Below are 15,365 nucleotides of genomic sequence, written 5' to 3' on the forward strand. Positions count from 1 at the left end.
GGCATGACACACACTTAAGGGATTAGCCATCACCTGTGCCTCCAAGTTGCTCCCATTGATTGGTACTTGCAGGCTTTCAGCAAAATGAAACCTCCACTCTCTGGTCACCAAATAAAGCATGAGCTCTCTCAGAGCTGGAATCGCCTTAAGGTCAGAATTGGCAAGGAGTGGCTTGCTTAACTCCATGACAGGGAAAGTTTTTCAGGAAGATAGGAGATAGGTATGGTAAGCAGTGCAAGAAGTCTGCTTACATGGGGAAGGAGGAAGTTTGGAGAGGAATTGGCTGATTTAGAAACTGGTTTACAGGCTGATAGAATCTGCGCAGGGGAACAGAAAGTACAGAGGGAGGATTTGAAGTCAGAGAGCCAGATTTAGACGGAGGTATGAAAAGGCTTGAACATAATGGAATCTCTCCCCATCGTCCCGATCGCTCACAGTAGTTATATGTCCCATAAAAGGTTGGGATTTAAAGACCCAAAAAGGGGCTAGTGATTTTGGTTGTCTAAAGGATAAATGGGCCAGATTTGTGTGCAAAAGTGGATCAAATTTTTGGTTTTATATCTGGGGTCAAACCCAAGGTGTCTAAATTATTGAGGAGGCATCTCAGTGGGGAGTCAGATGGCAAAGAGGATGTAGAGGCACCCATTGTGTGGGACCTGGTCCCATAATGGGAGAGAAGGATATTATGTACTATGAAGCGTCCTCATGAAGCACAAATACCCGACAATAGCACAATGCCCATGATAATCAATCGTCATTGAGTTCTTGAGGTGTGCTGGGCAGAATGGCCAAGGGCTATGGGTCACCTGGGCCCAGGCTTTTTGACGAGGGTCTCTGAGACCCACGACAAAATGGATCCAAGCCTGACAACTGAGGGAATCCTTCTGCCACCTGAGCCACCCAAAGATAGCCAAACAGGGGGAGTGTTTGAAAACTCCAGAGACACTGAAGGGAGAGACCGCAAAGAGAGCCCGAGAAAGGTATGTGGACTCACCAAAGAATGTCCAGTGTTGGATGCAAGCAGGGCGATCGGGAGGATGAGTCCTGGCCAGTCACGTCCTCAGGGTGGTCATGGGGTGAGTCGGAATTGGGGGATTAGTGGGTAAACCCGCCCCGAGTCATGGCACCAAATGTAAGGAAATATAGGCCCCCAAAGTGACCATGTGGAGAGGAGTGATCTGGCCAAGAGATTCTTTATTGCAGGGTGGGAGAGGGAGAGAGCAGAGAGAGCCAAGAGAAAGAGGGACATGGGGGCAGGGGCTTAATACCCCTCAGTGGGACTCAGCATGATCTGATTGGTTAGGATCTTATGATTCATGCTGATTGGAAGTTGGGGCAGAAGGAGGATTCAAGCTAGACTTGAGGCAGGACTGTGACCCGGGGAGGCAGGACTGTGACCCTGGAAAACAGAAGCTTAAGGGTGCAGTAAGAACTGAAACCTATCGGCGCCATTATTGCCAACATATTGCATGCAAACTATCATAAATTTTAAAAATATATGCATGAATACAACATATGAGAACTCTGAAACACGATCAAAAGACCAAACCTAAGAATTCACAGGGCAGAAGAAAGAACTGAAAAACAAGCTAAGGGCATAGGAAACTTATTCAGTTAAATCATAGAAAAATTTTTCCCAAATCTATGTAAAAATGTAGACACCATGTGTCTACAAACTCCAAATAGATCTGATCAGAAAAGAACAACCCTATGATGTTTCATAATTAAAATGCCAAGACTAGAAAACAAAGAAAGGATACTGAAAAGCTTCAAGAGAAAAAGGCCAGCTCACATACAAAAGTAAACACATAAAAATCACCTCAGACCTTAAGCACAAACCTTAAAACCCAAGAAAGCATGGAGAAATAAAGTTCAAGCTCTGAGAAGACAGAGAGAGAGAGAGAGAGAGAGAGAGAGAGAGAGAGAGAGAGAGAGAGAGAGAGAACTGCCAACCAAGAATACTTTATCCAGCAAAGCTGTCCTTCAACCTCAATAAAGAAATAAGGACCTTTCAAGACAAGGATAAGCTAAACTAGTTCAAGTCCACCAAGCCTGCATTACAAAGGATACTCAAAGGAATAATTTGTATGGAAGAGAATGAAAAACAATCACAAATAAGACAGGCTGGGAAAGAATAAAGCTCAAAAGGGAAATTAATGAACCCAGGAGAGTTAGAAAATTAGCAAGCATGATCAACTCAGAAAACCAGCAAAAACTGAAGTTGAACAAAACGAAAAGTAAAGAACAATCAACCCGAAACTCAATCTGGAAAAAAAGCAATAGAAACAGAGGAATCAGTAAACACCTCCCAATCATAACCTTTCATGTAAATGGACTTAACTCTCCCAACAAAATACAGAGATTGCCAGATTGTATAAAAAAAGCAGGATTCAACAATCTGCTGTCTACAGGAAACATACCTCACAACCAAAGATACACACAAACAAAAAGTAAAATGTTAGAAAAAGATAAACCAGTAGCCTGGCCCAAAAGACCAAAAATCGTATGTTCTCCCTCATATGTGGACATTAGATCAAGGGCAAACACAACAAGGGGATTGGACTTTGAGCACATAAAAGCGAGAGCACACAAGGGTGGGGTGAGGATAGGTAAGACACCTAAAAAATTAGCTAGCAGTTGTTGCCCTTAATGCAGAGAAACTAAAGCAGATACCTTAAAAGCAACTGAGGCCAATAGGAAAAGGGGACCAGGAACTAGAGAAAAGGTGAGATCAAAAAGAATTAACCTAGAAGGTAATACACACGCACAGGAAATTAATGTGAGTCAACTCCCTGTATAGCTATCCTTATCTCAACCAGCAAAAACCCTTGTTCCTTCCTATTATTGCTTATACCCTCTCTACAACAAAATTAGAAATAAGGGCAAAATAGTTTCTGCTGGGTATTGAGGGGGTGAGGGGAGAGGGAGGGGGCAGAGTGGGTGATAAGAGAGGGGGTGGGGGCAGGGGTGAGAAATGACCCAAGCCTTGTATGCACACATGAATAATAAAAGAAAAAAAAAAAAAAGAAAAAGATAAACCAGGCATGTAGAAACCAAAAGTAAGCAGAAGCAGCTATTCTCATATTAGACAAAGCAGATTTTAGGCAAAAATCAGACAAAAGATACAATGAAGGTCACTACATACTAATAAAGGGAACAATCCAGCATTAAGATGTAAGAATTCTAAATATGTATGCACTGAACATTGGCGGCCCTATATTTATACAACAAAACTTCTGAGCTTAAAGGATCAGATAGGACCAGATACCATAAGTGAGGGAGATCTCAACACCTCTTTCTTTTCAACAAACAGAACATGCAAATAAAGCAATAAACAAAGATATCCTAGAACAAAACAATTCCATGGATGAAATGGACTTAAGAGACATTAACAGAGTATTTCAGCCTGTGACAGCAGATTGCATATTTTTCTCAGAAGCCCATGAAACTTTTTCCAAAATAGATCACATCCTAGGTCATAAAGCAAGTCTTAACAAATACAAAAAACTGAAATAATTCACTGCATTCTAACAGACCATAATGGATAAAATTAGAAATCAACAGCAAGGAAAACTACAAAAACCATTCAAACTCAAACAGTGAAATTAATCCAGGAAGAATAGGGAACACACTGGATCACATAGCCATAGGTAATAACTTTGACTAGAAATCCTTTGCTATCTGACAAGGGATTAATAACTGGAATATACAGGGAGCTCAAAAACTAACCTCTCAAAGAATCAACAACCTACTGAAAAAAATGGGCAAATGAACTGAACAGACAATTCTCAAAAGAAGAAGTACAAGTGCCCAATAAGCATATGAAGAAATGCTCAACATCCTTGGCCATAAAGGCAATGTAAATTAAAACTACATTGAGATTCTACTTAATCCCAGTCAAAATGGCTGTCATCAATACTACAAACAAGAACAAATGCTGGTGAGTACTCTGGGGAAAAGAAGCACATCTACACTGTTGGTGAGAATGTAAATTAGAGCAACTGGTATGGAAAGCAATATGGCAGTCCCTCAAAAAACTAAAAAAAAGACTACCATATGATCCAGTGATACCACTCCTATGCATATATTCAAAGGAATGGGCTCCAGGATATGATAGACCTTCTTACACACCCATGTTTACTGCAGCACTGTTTACAATAGCCAAGCTTAGGAACCAGCCCACATGCCCCACAACTGAAGAAAGGATTAAGAAAACAAAGTTTTACTCAACCATAAAGAAGAACGAAATTGGGCTGGCAGAGTGGCTCAAATGGTAAGAGCACCTGCCTAGCAAACCTGAAGCCCTGAGTTCAACCCCAGTGCTGCCAAAACCAAAAAAGAAACAAAGAAAGAAAAAACAAAATTATGTTGTTCACAGGTAAGTGGATGGAACTGGAGAACTTCATGATAAGTGAAGCAAGCCAGACTCAAAAAGTCAAAGGTCATGTGTTTTCTCTCATATGTGGAAGGTAGACCTACAAGTTAAATGTATATATATATACATATATGATCATATATTTTATATATACATATACTTTATAGTGAGAAAGAGAACAAAATTGTATTAATGAGTCTGTCTGAGGGGAATATGGGAGGTGGAAGAGGTAAAGAAAATGTTAGAGAATGAAAAATATTGAAACAACCCATATAATATGAATGTAATATAATGCACTGTACTGTAAGTTGTTGAATATTAGAAGAGCATGGTGATAGAGAATATATATATATCCCTGTACAACTATTATATGCCAATAAAGTAATTTTTAAAAAAGAAAAGAAACACCTTGAAAGCAAAGACAAACACAGACTTAAAGTGAAAAGTTGGAAAAAGATTTACTGGCATGAAAACATTGAAAGCAAGCAGCAGTAGCAATTTTCATGTCATAAAAAGCAGATTTTAGGCAAAAATTAGTCAGAAGAGATAAAGGTCACTGCTTACTAACAAAGGGAACAAGGCAACAAGAAGATATTACAGTTCTAAATACATATGCACTGAAGTTGGGTGCCCTCAAATTCATAAAACAAATACTTCTGGGCTTAAAGAAACAGATAGGGCCAGTAACAGTTACAGTGGGAAACCAGCTCTCCACTCTTCAATAGACAGAACATTCAGATGAAAAAAGATAATCCTAGAATTAAACAATGCCATGGACGATAGGAATTTGACATTCCACAAGAGTTCATATTTCTTTCAGCAGCCCATGAAACTTTCTCCAAAATAGAGCACATTCTAGGTCATTATACAAACTTCAACAAGTACAAAAAAATTGAAATAATCCCCTGTATCCTAACAGACCATAATGGAATAAAATTAGAAATTAATAGCAAAGGAAGCCACAAAAAACATTCAAACTCATGGTCATTGAACAACTTTTGAAAGATTAATGGATCATTTAAGAAATTAGGAAATAAGAAATTTCTAGATGCAAATGAAAATGAGGACACATCTTACAAAACCTGTGGGACACAGTAAAGGCAGTCTTAAGAGGGAAGCTTATACCACATCAGAAAATTAGAGAGAACTCAGATAAATACTTTGATAACACATATCAAACTTCTAGAAAAACAAGCACAAGCCACCCAAAAAGAAATTAATAGAAAGTGATTATAAAAATCAGGGCAGAAATCAAGGGATTGGAAACCAAAAAAAGATGATACAAGTCAATGAAGCAAAAAGTTGTTTCTTAGAAAACATAAACAAGGTTGAAAAGTCTCTAGCCAAATTAACTAAAAGAAGAAAGAAGACCCAAATTAATAAAATAAGAGATTAACAGGGGACATTGCACAGACAACAACGAAATTCAAATTATATGGGAATATTTTAAAAACCTATATTGCAGCATACTGGAAAATTAAAAAGAAATAGAAACTTCTTGACATATATGATTCACCAAAATGAACCAAGAGGTCATTAGAAACAAACAGGTTTATAACAATGAGATTGAGGCAGTTATAAAGAACAACCCAACAAAGAAAAACCCCAGGTTCTGATTAATTCACTGGTGAATTCTACCAGAACTTTAATGAAGAACTAGCACCAATAATCCTCAAATTATTCCTTGAAGTACAAAAGGAAGGAATAGTACAAAACTCATTCTACAAAGCCAGTAGTATCCTAATTCCCCAGCCAGATGAAGATTCATGAAAAAATGAAAGTTATAAGCCAATATCCCGGATGAGTATAGATACAAAAATCCTCAATAAAATATTTGCTAACAGAATCCAACAGCACATTAAAAGATGATACACCATGACAAAGTTAGTTTCATTTCAGGGATGCAAGGATGGCACAACATACACAAATCAATAAATGTAATACAATACGTAAAGAATATCAGGGACAAAAACCACATCATCTTCTCAATAGGTGCAGGGAATGCCTTCAATCAACTTCAACATCCTTTCATGATAAAAGCTCTGCAGAAACTAGGAATAGAAGACGCATTCCTCATCATTGTAAAGGCTATATATGACAAAACTATAGTCAACATTATATTAAATGGTGAAAAACTGAAACAATTTCCTCTAAACAGGAACAAAGCAAGTGTGTCTATTTTTCCTATGCTTATTAAACATAGTACTGAAATTCCTAGACAAAGCAATAAGGCAGGAGAAACAAATAAAATAGATTCAAATAATGAAGAAGTCAAATTATCCTCATTTGTGGGTGATAAAATATTCTACTTGAAAGACCCTAAAAATGCAATAAAAAACCTTAGATCTCATAAACATGTTCAGCAAACTATCAGGATACAATATCAATACACAAAATCAGTAGTATTTCTACCTCAACGGAACTGGAGAAAAGCACAGAGCAGGTTCTGCCTGGAAGCAAGGGGGGAGGGGTGGAGAGGGTGAGGGCAGGGGGCAGGGGGGAGAAATAACCCAAACAACGTACACACATGTGAATAAATGAATAATAAAAAAACCAAAAAAACCCAAAATCAGTAGTATTTCTATACACAAACAAGGAACAGTTTGAGAAAGAAATCAGAAAAACAATACCATTCACAACAGTGTCAAAAAATTTGGACTGGAGAAGTGGTTCAAGTGATAGAGCACCTCTCTAGCAAGCATGAGGCCCTGAATTCAAACCCCAGTACTGAAAAAAAAAGTGCTAGTCACCAAAAAGTTATGCCAGGCACCAGTGGCTCATGCCTGTAATTCTAGCTACTCAGGAAGCAGAAATCAGGAGGATCACAATTCAAAGCCAGCCTGGGCAAATACTGGCAAGACACTTTCTCAAAAAAACCCAATACAAAAAAGGGCTGGTGGAGTGGCTCAAGGTATAAGCCCTGTGTTCAAACCTCAGCACTGCAAGACAAAAATTAAAATACCTAAGAATAAATTTAATGAAGGACGTTGACTGACCTATACAATGAAAATTATAAATCACTCAAGAAAGAAATAGATGAAAACATTAGAAGATGGAAGGACATCCCACTCATGTATTAGCAGAATCAGTGTTGTGAAAATGGCTTTACTACTGAAAGCAATCTGTATGTTTAATGTGTTTCTATCAAAATTCCAATAGCATATCTTCACTGAGATAGAAAAAACAATGCTAAAATTCATATGGAAGCACCAAAGACCTTGAATTGCCAAAGAAATCCTGAACCAAAAGAGCAAGTATCACAATACTGGACTTCAAACTATACAACAGAGTCATAGTAATAAAAACAGCATGATACTGACACAAAATCAGACATGAAGACCAATGAAGTAGAACAGAAGATCCTGCCATGAACCCAAGCAGCTATAGCCATTTGATTTTCCAAGAAAGGAGCCCAAAATATTCTTTGGAGAAAAGATGGCCTCTTTGACAAATGGTGCTGTAAAAACTGGATATCCACTTATAGAAGACTGAAATTATATCCCAGTCACTCACCTTGTACTAGCATCAATTCCAACTGGATTAAAAATCTTAATGTAAGATCTGAAATGGTGAAATTACTCCAGAAAAAAGAATAAGGAGCACATTGGACCTCATAGCCATAGGTAATAACTTTATGAATCAAATTCCAACAGCTCAGAAATTAAGAGAGAGGATACACAAGTGGGACTGCGTGAAACTAAAAGGCCTCTACACAGCAAAGGAAATGGTCACCAGATTAAAGCGGCAGTACATGGAATGGGAGAAAAATCTTTGCCAGCTACACTTCAGACAATGGATTAATAACTAGAATATATGGGGAACTCAAAACTAACCCCTCCAAGAATCAACAGCCCACTGAAAAAATGGGCAAATGAACAGACAATTCTCAAAAGAAGAAGTACAAAAGACTCATCAATATAGGAAGAAATGCTCGACATCCTTGGCCGTAAAGGAAATGCAAATCAAAACAACATTGAGATTCCATCTCACCCCAGTCAAAATGGCTATCATCAATAACACAACAACAAATGCTGGTGAGGCTGTGGGGGAAAAGAATCCCTCATACCCTGTTGGTGGGAATGCAAATTAGTTCGACCACTATGGAAAGCAATATGGAGGTCCCTCAGAAAACTAAAAGTAGAACAATGATTCAGGGATACCATTCCTGGGCATATACCCAAAGGAATGTGTTCCTGGATACGACAGAGCCACTTGCACACCCATGGGTTTTGCAACACTATTCACAATAGCCTAGCTTTGGAAACAGCCCAGATGCCCCATACTGATGAAAGGATTAAGACAAGGTAGTATATATACACAACAGAGTTTTATTCATCCATAAAGAAGAATGAAATTATGCTGTTTGCAGTAAATTGATGGAACTAGAGAACATCATTTTAATGAAGTAAGTCAGGTTCAAAAAAGAAAAAAGGTTGTATGTTTTCCCTCATGTGCAGAAGCTAGACTTTTAAGTTAAATCACACATAAATGCATACATAATCTTTCATATACATATCATGGCAGTGAGAATATGGTAAAAAGTCAGACTGCAGGATGAAAAGATAGGGAAAAAGGCAACATTTTCACCTTTCAGGATCAGCCAAGTCTAAATATACAACATATTCATAGAGACAGATAGAAATATATAACTAAAAATAGAAAATAGGTATTCAGAATAGAAAAAAAGGACTAATTTCAAAGAAGGCATAATGGAGGGAAAAGTTCTTACCAGTGAAAAGCAACTATTGCTATTACATACTACAAAAGGAGAAAAAAGTAATATCCATAAACAAAAGTAATATCTGCCATATATGTTAATAATTATGAAAGAATGACTCCAATACTTTTCTATGACATGCTCAAGTTCTCACAAGAAAAGGTTCTGGTTAAATTACATCCAATCAAAAACAGACTCTGAGTGGAGAAGGTGAATGAACAGGTTAGAAGCATAACCTTGCTTCTAATCTAAGTGCACAGAAGAGGATTAGGACATTTAGAATTTGTGGAATACAGAGATCTCTTAAGAAAATCTAAGAAGTTTAAGTCCAGATGAAAAGATTAGCCTGGCCTATGACATTAAATTTTCATCCATTCAAAGAAAACCAATGGTTACAGATGAAAGTGGCAATAACATCAATAATTTGAATTGGAGCTATAATGTATGAGAAGTGTCTCAGAATACTGACAATAATCTTTGTAAAATTGATTACAAAACCGCAGAAAGAATACCAGTACATGCATATTTAAAAATTGCCCCATACATCTAAATCACCATGAAGTAGATATTATATCTGAATCTAGATGTATTCGCTTAGAAATTTTAAGAGCCCGTGATCAGCTCAAAATGCTACTGAAATCTACAAGATATATATTATGAGGAAATAGGAAGTTATTAGAGTGGTTTCTGTTGGCTTCTAAACACTGTGCACATGATGCTACATAGAATCTATTGTATCTTTCATAAGAAAGGAAAGATTTTAAATCCAGTACCAATCCAGAAAAAGAAAAAATATTTTCCATCAGAGGCTGCAAGTTCAGACTTAATGAATTTGGATTTCAGCACTGTGTGCACAAATACTATCAGGAAAACTTAGAATATGGAAGACGACTGAATCCTCAAGATGAAGAGATATAAAATAGAGGGTCACATTTCTACTTGGCATGATGATTTAAGACTGAGATATAAAACACATTCAGAGACATATATGGAAATACATAAACACAAAACCAAAATATTTACTCATATATGTATAAAATAAATTGACACAAGAATGGTAAAAATGTTAATTTCAAAGAAAGATATTCTCAGGTACTGAAGGAAAAGGATCAAACTTTTGCAAAGATTGCTCTTGTAACTTCCAGATGTGGGGTACCAGTAAAATTATGAGCTTTGTGACATGACATAAAACCCTACCAAGTTTGCAACATGTTCACAGTGGTGATGTTAGTCCATGCTAGATGGTTTATGTAATAATCTATTCAAATCATAGCTGAAAATGGATAATGTACCTGCATCTGCCACATGTACAAAATCAAGAATGAAGGAGAAATATGAGACCTGCTACAGGAAAGTTGTGAGATTGACCTGATGTGATTTTGTCATTTTAAATATAAAATTACCTGGGAAATTTAAATTTTTGAATGACCCTAACCTCACCTTGAAAAAGCCAACAAAGCTGGATCCATGCTATGAGTACTCAAATTGACCTAAGCTAGGATATTAAATATATATACAAATAATAGATAAGAATTCAAAGAAAAACAAAAGGTAAATATATAGAGAGATGTTATGTGAAAGTGCAATGAGATAAAAGATTTTATGTAGTGAGAATAGAATGAAAATGATATATAAAGGGAGGTTGCTGAAAAATAGACAATAGCAGTAAGAACTTCTTCTAAAAAAATCAACAAATGAAGGTGTAAAATGTTGCAACTATTAAACAATAAACCAAAATAATGAAAGGGAAAAATCAGTGGCTCATGTAATATTTTGTAATAATAGTCAAAGGTCAAGGATACAGAAACCCACAAAAATATAGAAAATGTAAGACTGTATTACCTGGAGGATGAATAATACGATTGGCATTATTGTCTCTTAAACACTGGGTCCATGAAGATTGCCAGGATAACTCAAACAGAAGTTGGGGAGTTTGAATTCACCAGGGAAAAAAACCAATCTAGCAGGATATATGCTCATTGTACTAGGCTGTGGCTAGTACACAATATAGAAGATATACACAATAAGCTGGGCACCAGTGGCTCAAGCCTGTAATCCTAATTTAGAGGACAGAAATCAAGAGGATCTCAGTTCAAAGCCAGTCCAGACAAATATCAAGACCCAATCTCAAAAAAACCCATCACAAAAAAAAAGGCTGGTGGAGTGGCTCAAGTATAGGCCCTGAGTTCAAATACCAGTACTGAAAAAAAAAGAGAGAGATGCAATAAATTAATATAAAATTTTTAAGAATTGTAAAGAACATACAAGAATATGCTTTTGAAAATACCATTGAAAGTAGATTAAAAACAAAAAATTCAGACCAAAGATGTAATGCTAACAAAATATGCCATAAACATCTCAATAACAATAAGAATAAATCAACATTTGAACATGATCTATTGAAAATTTTCCAAAGTCACAAATTTTTTAAAATCCCTTAAAATTCTGAAAAGGGAAAAAATGGGAAAAGGTGAACAATCTGACTAGTCTAACATGACACTGAAACTGTGCACATGAAATTTATAAAGCCAATGTGAATTCTAGATAGCCAAATGTTCCCACTGCTAGGATGGATTTAGACTAGTATACTAAATATTAATAGCCACAAAGCAATGCATCCCCCTATGTGGATATAAAATATTTTGTGATGAAAGAGATTAATATAGACTAATTTAGTAAGAGTGATATAAAGTGGCAAGTGTAGATGAGAGTACTGAAAACACAATTACATTTACAAAAAAGACAACACACTAATTAAAAATTCCCACCACATTCAAGAATAGTTATAAAATCTTTAACTTAAAACACTGTCAATTAAACTGTACTAAAATCTGATTTAATAGTTCCCTTTTATTTTTCAATATACTCTCTACAAATGCTTTGATGAAATCTACATTGTTCTTTTTTCTGTATACCCAAACACTCACTTTTCTGTTTATTATTCATTACAATACCAATGTTCTGATCTAATCCTAACCCATTCCTAATTCTCTTAGTTGCAAAATTGAACTAATTTCTAGTCCAAAAAGAATACATAATAGATAGTGACTGGGCAATACATAACTACACGGAATGTTTCTAGTGTATAAAATTGACCCAGTAAAAATTGAAATTTAAAGATTTTAATACAGTTTGCTTTTTGTTTTATTCCAAAAGGAAAAATCACACCCTCTCAAGGTGTCTAAAATGTTTAATAGTAATAATTTGTGTAAAAATTGAATTTTGGAATAGATTTTTTGGCATTCTTATCATGATAAAAAAAAACCTAAAATTTGTTATCTTAACCTTTTCTAAGTGTACAGTTCAGTAGTATTAAGTACATTCACTTTGTTGTGAAATGGGTCTCTAGAACTTTATCCTGCAAAACTGAAACACTGTACCCAATACATAACTCCATTTTCCTGCTTTCCCCCTTCAAACAGAATTTTGATCATATGTAAATCAAACACTTGAATTACTTAGTAGTTTGTGCTTGAAAGAACTAAAGTCATGGTAAATGTTAAGTTTCTAAAATTTGGGGGAAAGACAGCAATTTCCCCTTCTGTCCTAATTTTTATTAATCATAATTAGGTAGTTTTTTATTAGCATGTATTAATTATTCAAAGGGGTTTCATTGTGATATTTCCATAAATAAATATAATATACGTTGATCTGGGTAAGCTTTACATCTCTGCTTATTAGGAGAGTTCATTACTTCATTTTGAGCCAAGGGGGAGGAATATTATTTTTTATTATCATGTTGTTGTACTGGGGGTACATTGTGACATTTACAAAAGTGCTTGTAATATATCTTAGTTAAGTTTACCCCCTCCATTATTCTCCTTTACCCCCCACCCCCTTCTATTCTTAGAACAGTTTCAACAGGTCCCATTTTTCCATTTTCACACATGAGTACATAATATTTCCACCATATCCACTCTCCTACACCCTTTCTGTATATCCCCCCACTAGTATCAACCCCCAGACAGGACCCATTTTATCTTCCTGTCTTGTGTTTTTGAAAAAGAGACATTTCTGTTAGTTTAAGATAGGTATACAGGGAATTTCACTATGACATTTCCAAGTATATATGTATTATATCCTGAATTGATTCATCCTCTCCATTTTTTTTCATTTCTACCTTAGTACCCTTCTTATGGTGTTTTCAACCAGTTTAAAAATTCTATATTCATTCTTGTGTAGGAAATACATCAACCATATTCACCTTCTTAACTTTCTTCTTTTACCGTCCCACTCCCATTAGTGCCCTCTCATTAGTGTGACCTATTTTTCATTCTTGTCCTTCATTGTTAAGGTGTCTGTTCACTGTTTACTGGGATTTTTACCTTGGTATTATTCCTGTATGTGTGTTGTACTTAAGTCAATGTAACCCTCTCCACTGCACTTTCTCACCCTTTTCCTCCATCTTGTGTTTAACACTTTGCTGCATGCTTCCTTTTGCCTTATTCCTATACAGATGTGATGTACATCATAATTATTCGTTATCTTTCTTTCCTTCTTTTCCTTCTCCCTTGGTCTACTCTACCAGTCTCACCTTTGGATACATGTTCTGTATAAATTTCTATCTACATATAATATTGCTTGTATTTGCATTGGGCCTATATTCCACATAAGAGAAAATATGCAGCCTTTGGCTTTCTGAGCCTGGCTAACTTCACTTAAGATGATGTTCTCACTCTTTGTGTGGTGTGCTCTTGGTTGTAGATATAGAGTGCTTGATGTCCATAAGCTGCCACCATGGCTGCTGAGCAAGGGGAAGACCCTGGCCTGCCTTCGTTCAGTAGCCCATGTGCAGGTCCCTGATCCTCACAGGCAGGTCTGCAGCACCACGATGGTAACTGCACAGTGTAAGAGATTGTAAGATTGGGAACGGGAGCCGCTGGGGGAAATAGAATTGACGATGACTTCTGGTGATTCTGAGTGTCTCACTGATGCTATCACCACAGAATGCTGAATGCCAAATAAAAAAATTTTTTTAAAGAAAAAGATGTTCTCCAGCTCCATTCATTTACCTGCAAATGATAAAATTTCATTCTTCTTTATGGTTGAATAAAATTTCTTTGCATATAAATACATTTTCTTAATTCATTCACCAGTAGTGGGGCATCTTGGCTATTTCCATAGCTTTGCTGTTATGAATAATGCTGCAATAAACATGGGTGTGCAGGTGCCTTTACTGTAACCTGACTTACAGTAAAGGCATATCCCTACAAATGGTATTGTTGGATCATATGGCAGTTCTATTTTTAGTTTTTTGAGGAACCTCCATACCATTTTCCATAATGGTTGTACTAATTTACATTTCCACCAATAGTGTATGAGGATTCCTTTTTCTCCCACATCCTCACCAACATTTGTTGTTGTTTGTGTTCTTGATTATTTTTCTTTTTTTGGTGGCACTGGAGTTTGAACTCAGGGCTTCACACTTGCTAGTCAAGTCCTCTTACCACTTTGAGCCACTCCACCAGCCCATTTGTGTTCTTGATGGCAGCTATTCTAACAAGAGAGAGGTGAATTCTTAACGTGATTTTGATTTGCATTTCCTTTATGGCCAGAGATATTAAGCATTTCTTCATGTGTTTTGTAGCCATTTGGACTTCTTCCTTTGAAAAATCTGTTCATTTGCCCATTTCTTCATTGGGTCATTGATTTTTGGGGGAGTTCAATTTTTTGAGCTCCCTGCATATTATGGTTATTAATCACTTGTTATATGTTAGCTGGAAAAGATTTTCTCCCATTCTGTAAGATACCTCTTCAATCTGGTGACCATTTCTTTTGTCATGCTTCTGCTTTTTAGTTTTGTGTGGACCCATTTGCTAATCATTTTTCTTAGTTGCTGAATCATCGGAGTTCTATTTAGGAATTTATTGCCATTACCTATAAGTTTCACTGTATCCCTTACTCTTTCCTACATAATCTTTAAAGTTTCAAGTCCTTGATCCACTTGGAGTTGATATTTGTATATATGTTCCTTGTTAAAAAATGTCAATTGTTCTTTTTTTTTTTATCTGATTATTCTTTATTTTAGAAAGGACTTTTCATCAAGGGAGAGGCTTTTTACAACTTCAAGGAATTTTCTGCATGTGTATAGATAGAAGAAGCCAAAGATGGAGCATGGCCTGTCCACTGGGAATGAGATGAGGATGTAGACCAGCTGCAGACTTTCATGCTTTGATGTTGATCCACTCCACAATTCTCTTTTGTTATGAATGTCATCTTTCTTTGAATTTTTTTTCCTTTTTCTTTTATTATTCATATGTGCATACAAGGAAT

The 15,365-nt window shown here is 36.2% G+C and overlaps 1 non-coding gene across 1 annotated transcript; it reads left to right on the top strand.

Moving 5' to 3' along the window:
- Nucleotides 1–13,985: 13,985 nt before the first annotated feature.
- On the top strand, nucleotides 13,986–14,048 carry LOC141413195 (small nucleolar RNA SNORD48). Its single transcript, XR_012438004.1, has one exon. It is a non-coding gene; the product is annotated as a small nucleolar RNA SNORD48 (small nucleolar RNA).
- The last annotated feature ends 1,317 nt before the right edge of the window (nucleotides 14,049–15,365 follow it).

This window comes from Castor canadensis, chromosome 10, assembly GCF_047511655.1.
Source record: "Castor canadensis chromosome 10, mCasCan1.hap1v2, whole genome shotgun sequence".
NCBI lineage: Eukaryota > Metazoa > Chordata > Mammalia > Rodentia > Castoridae > Castor > Castor canadensis.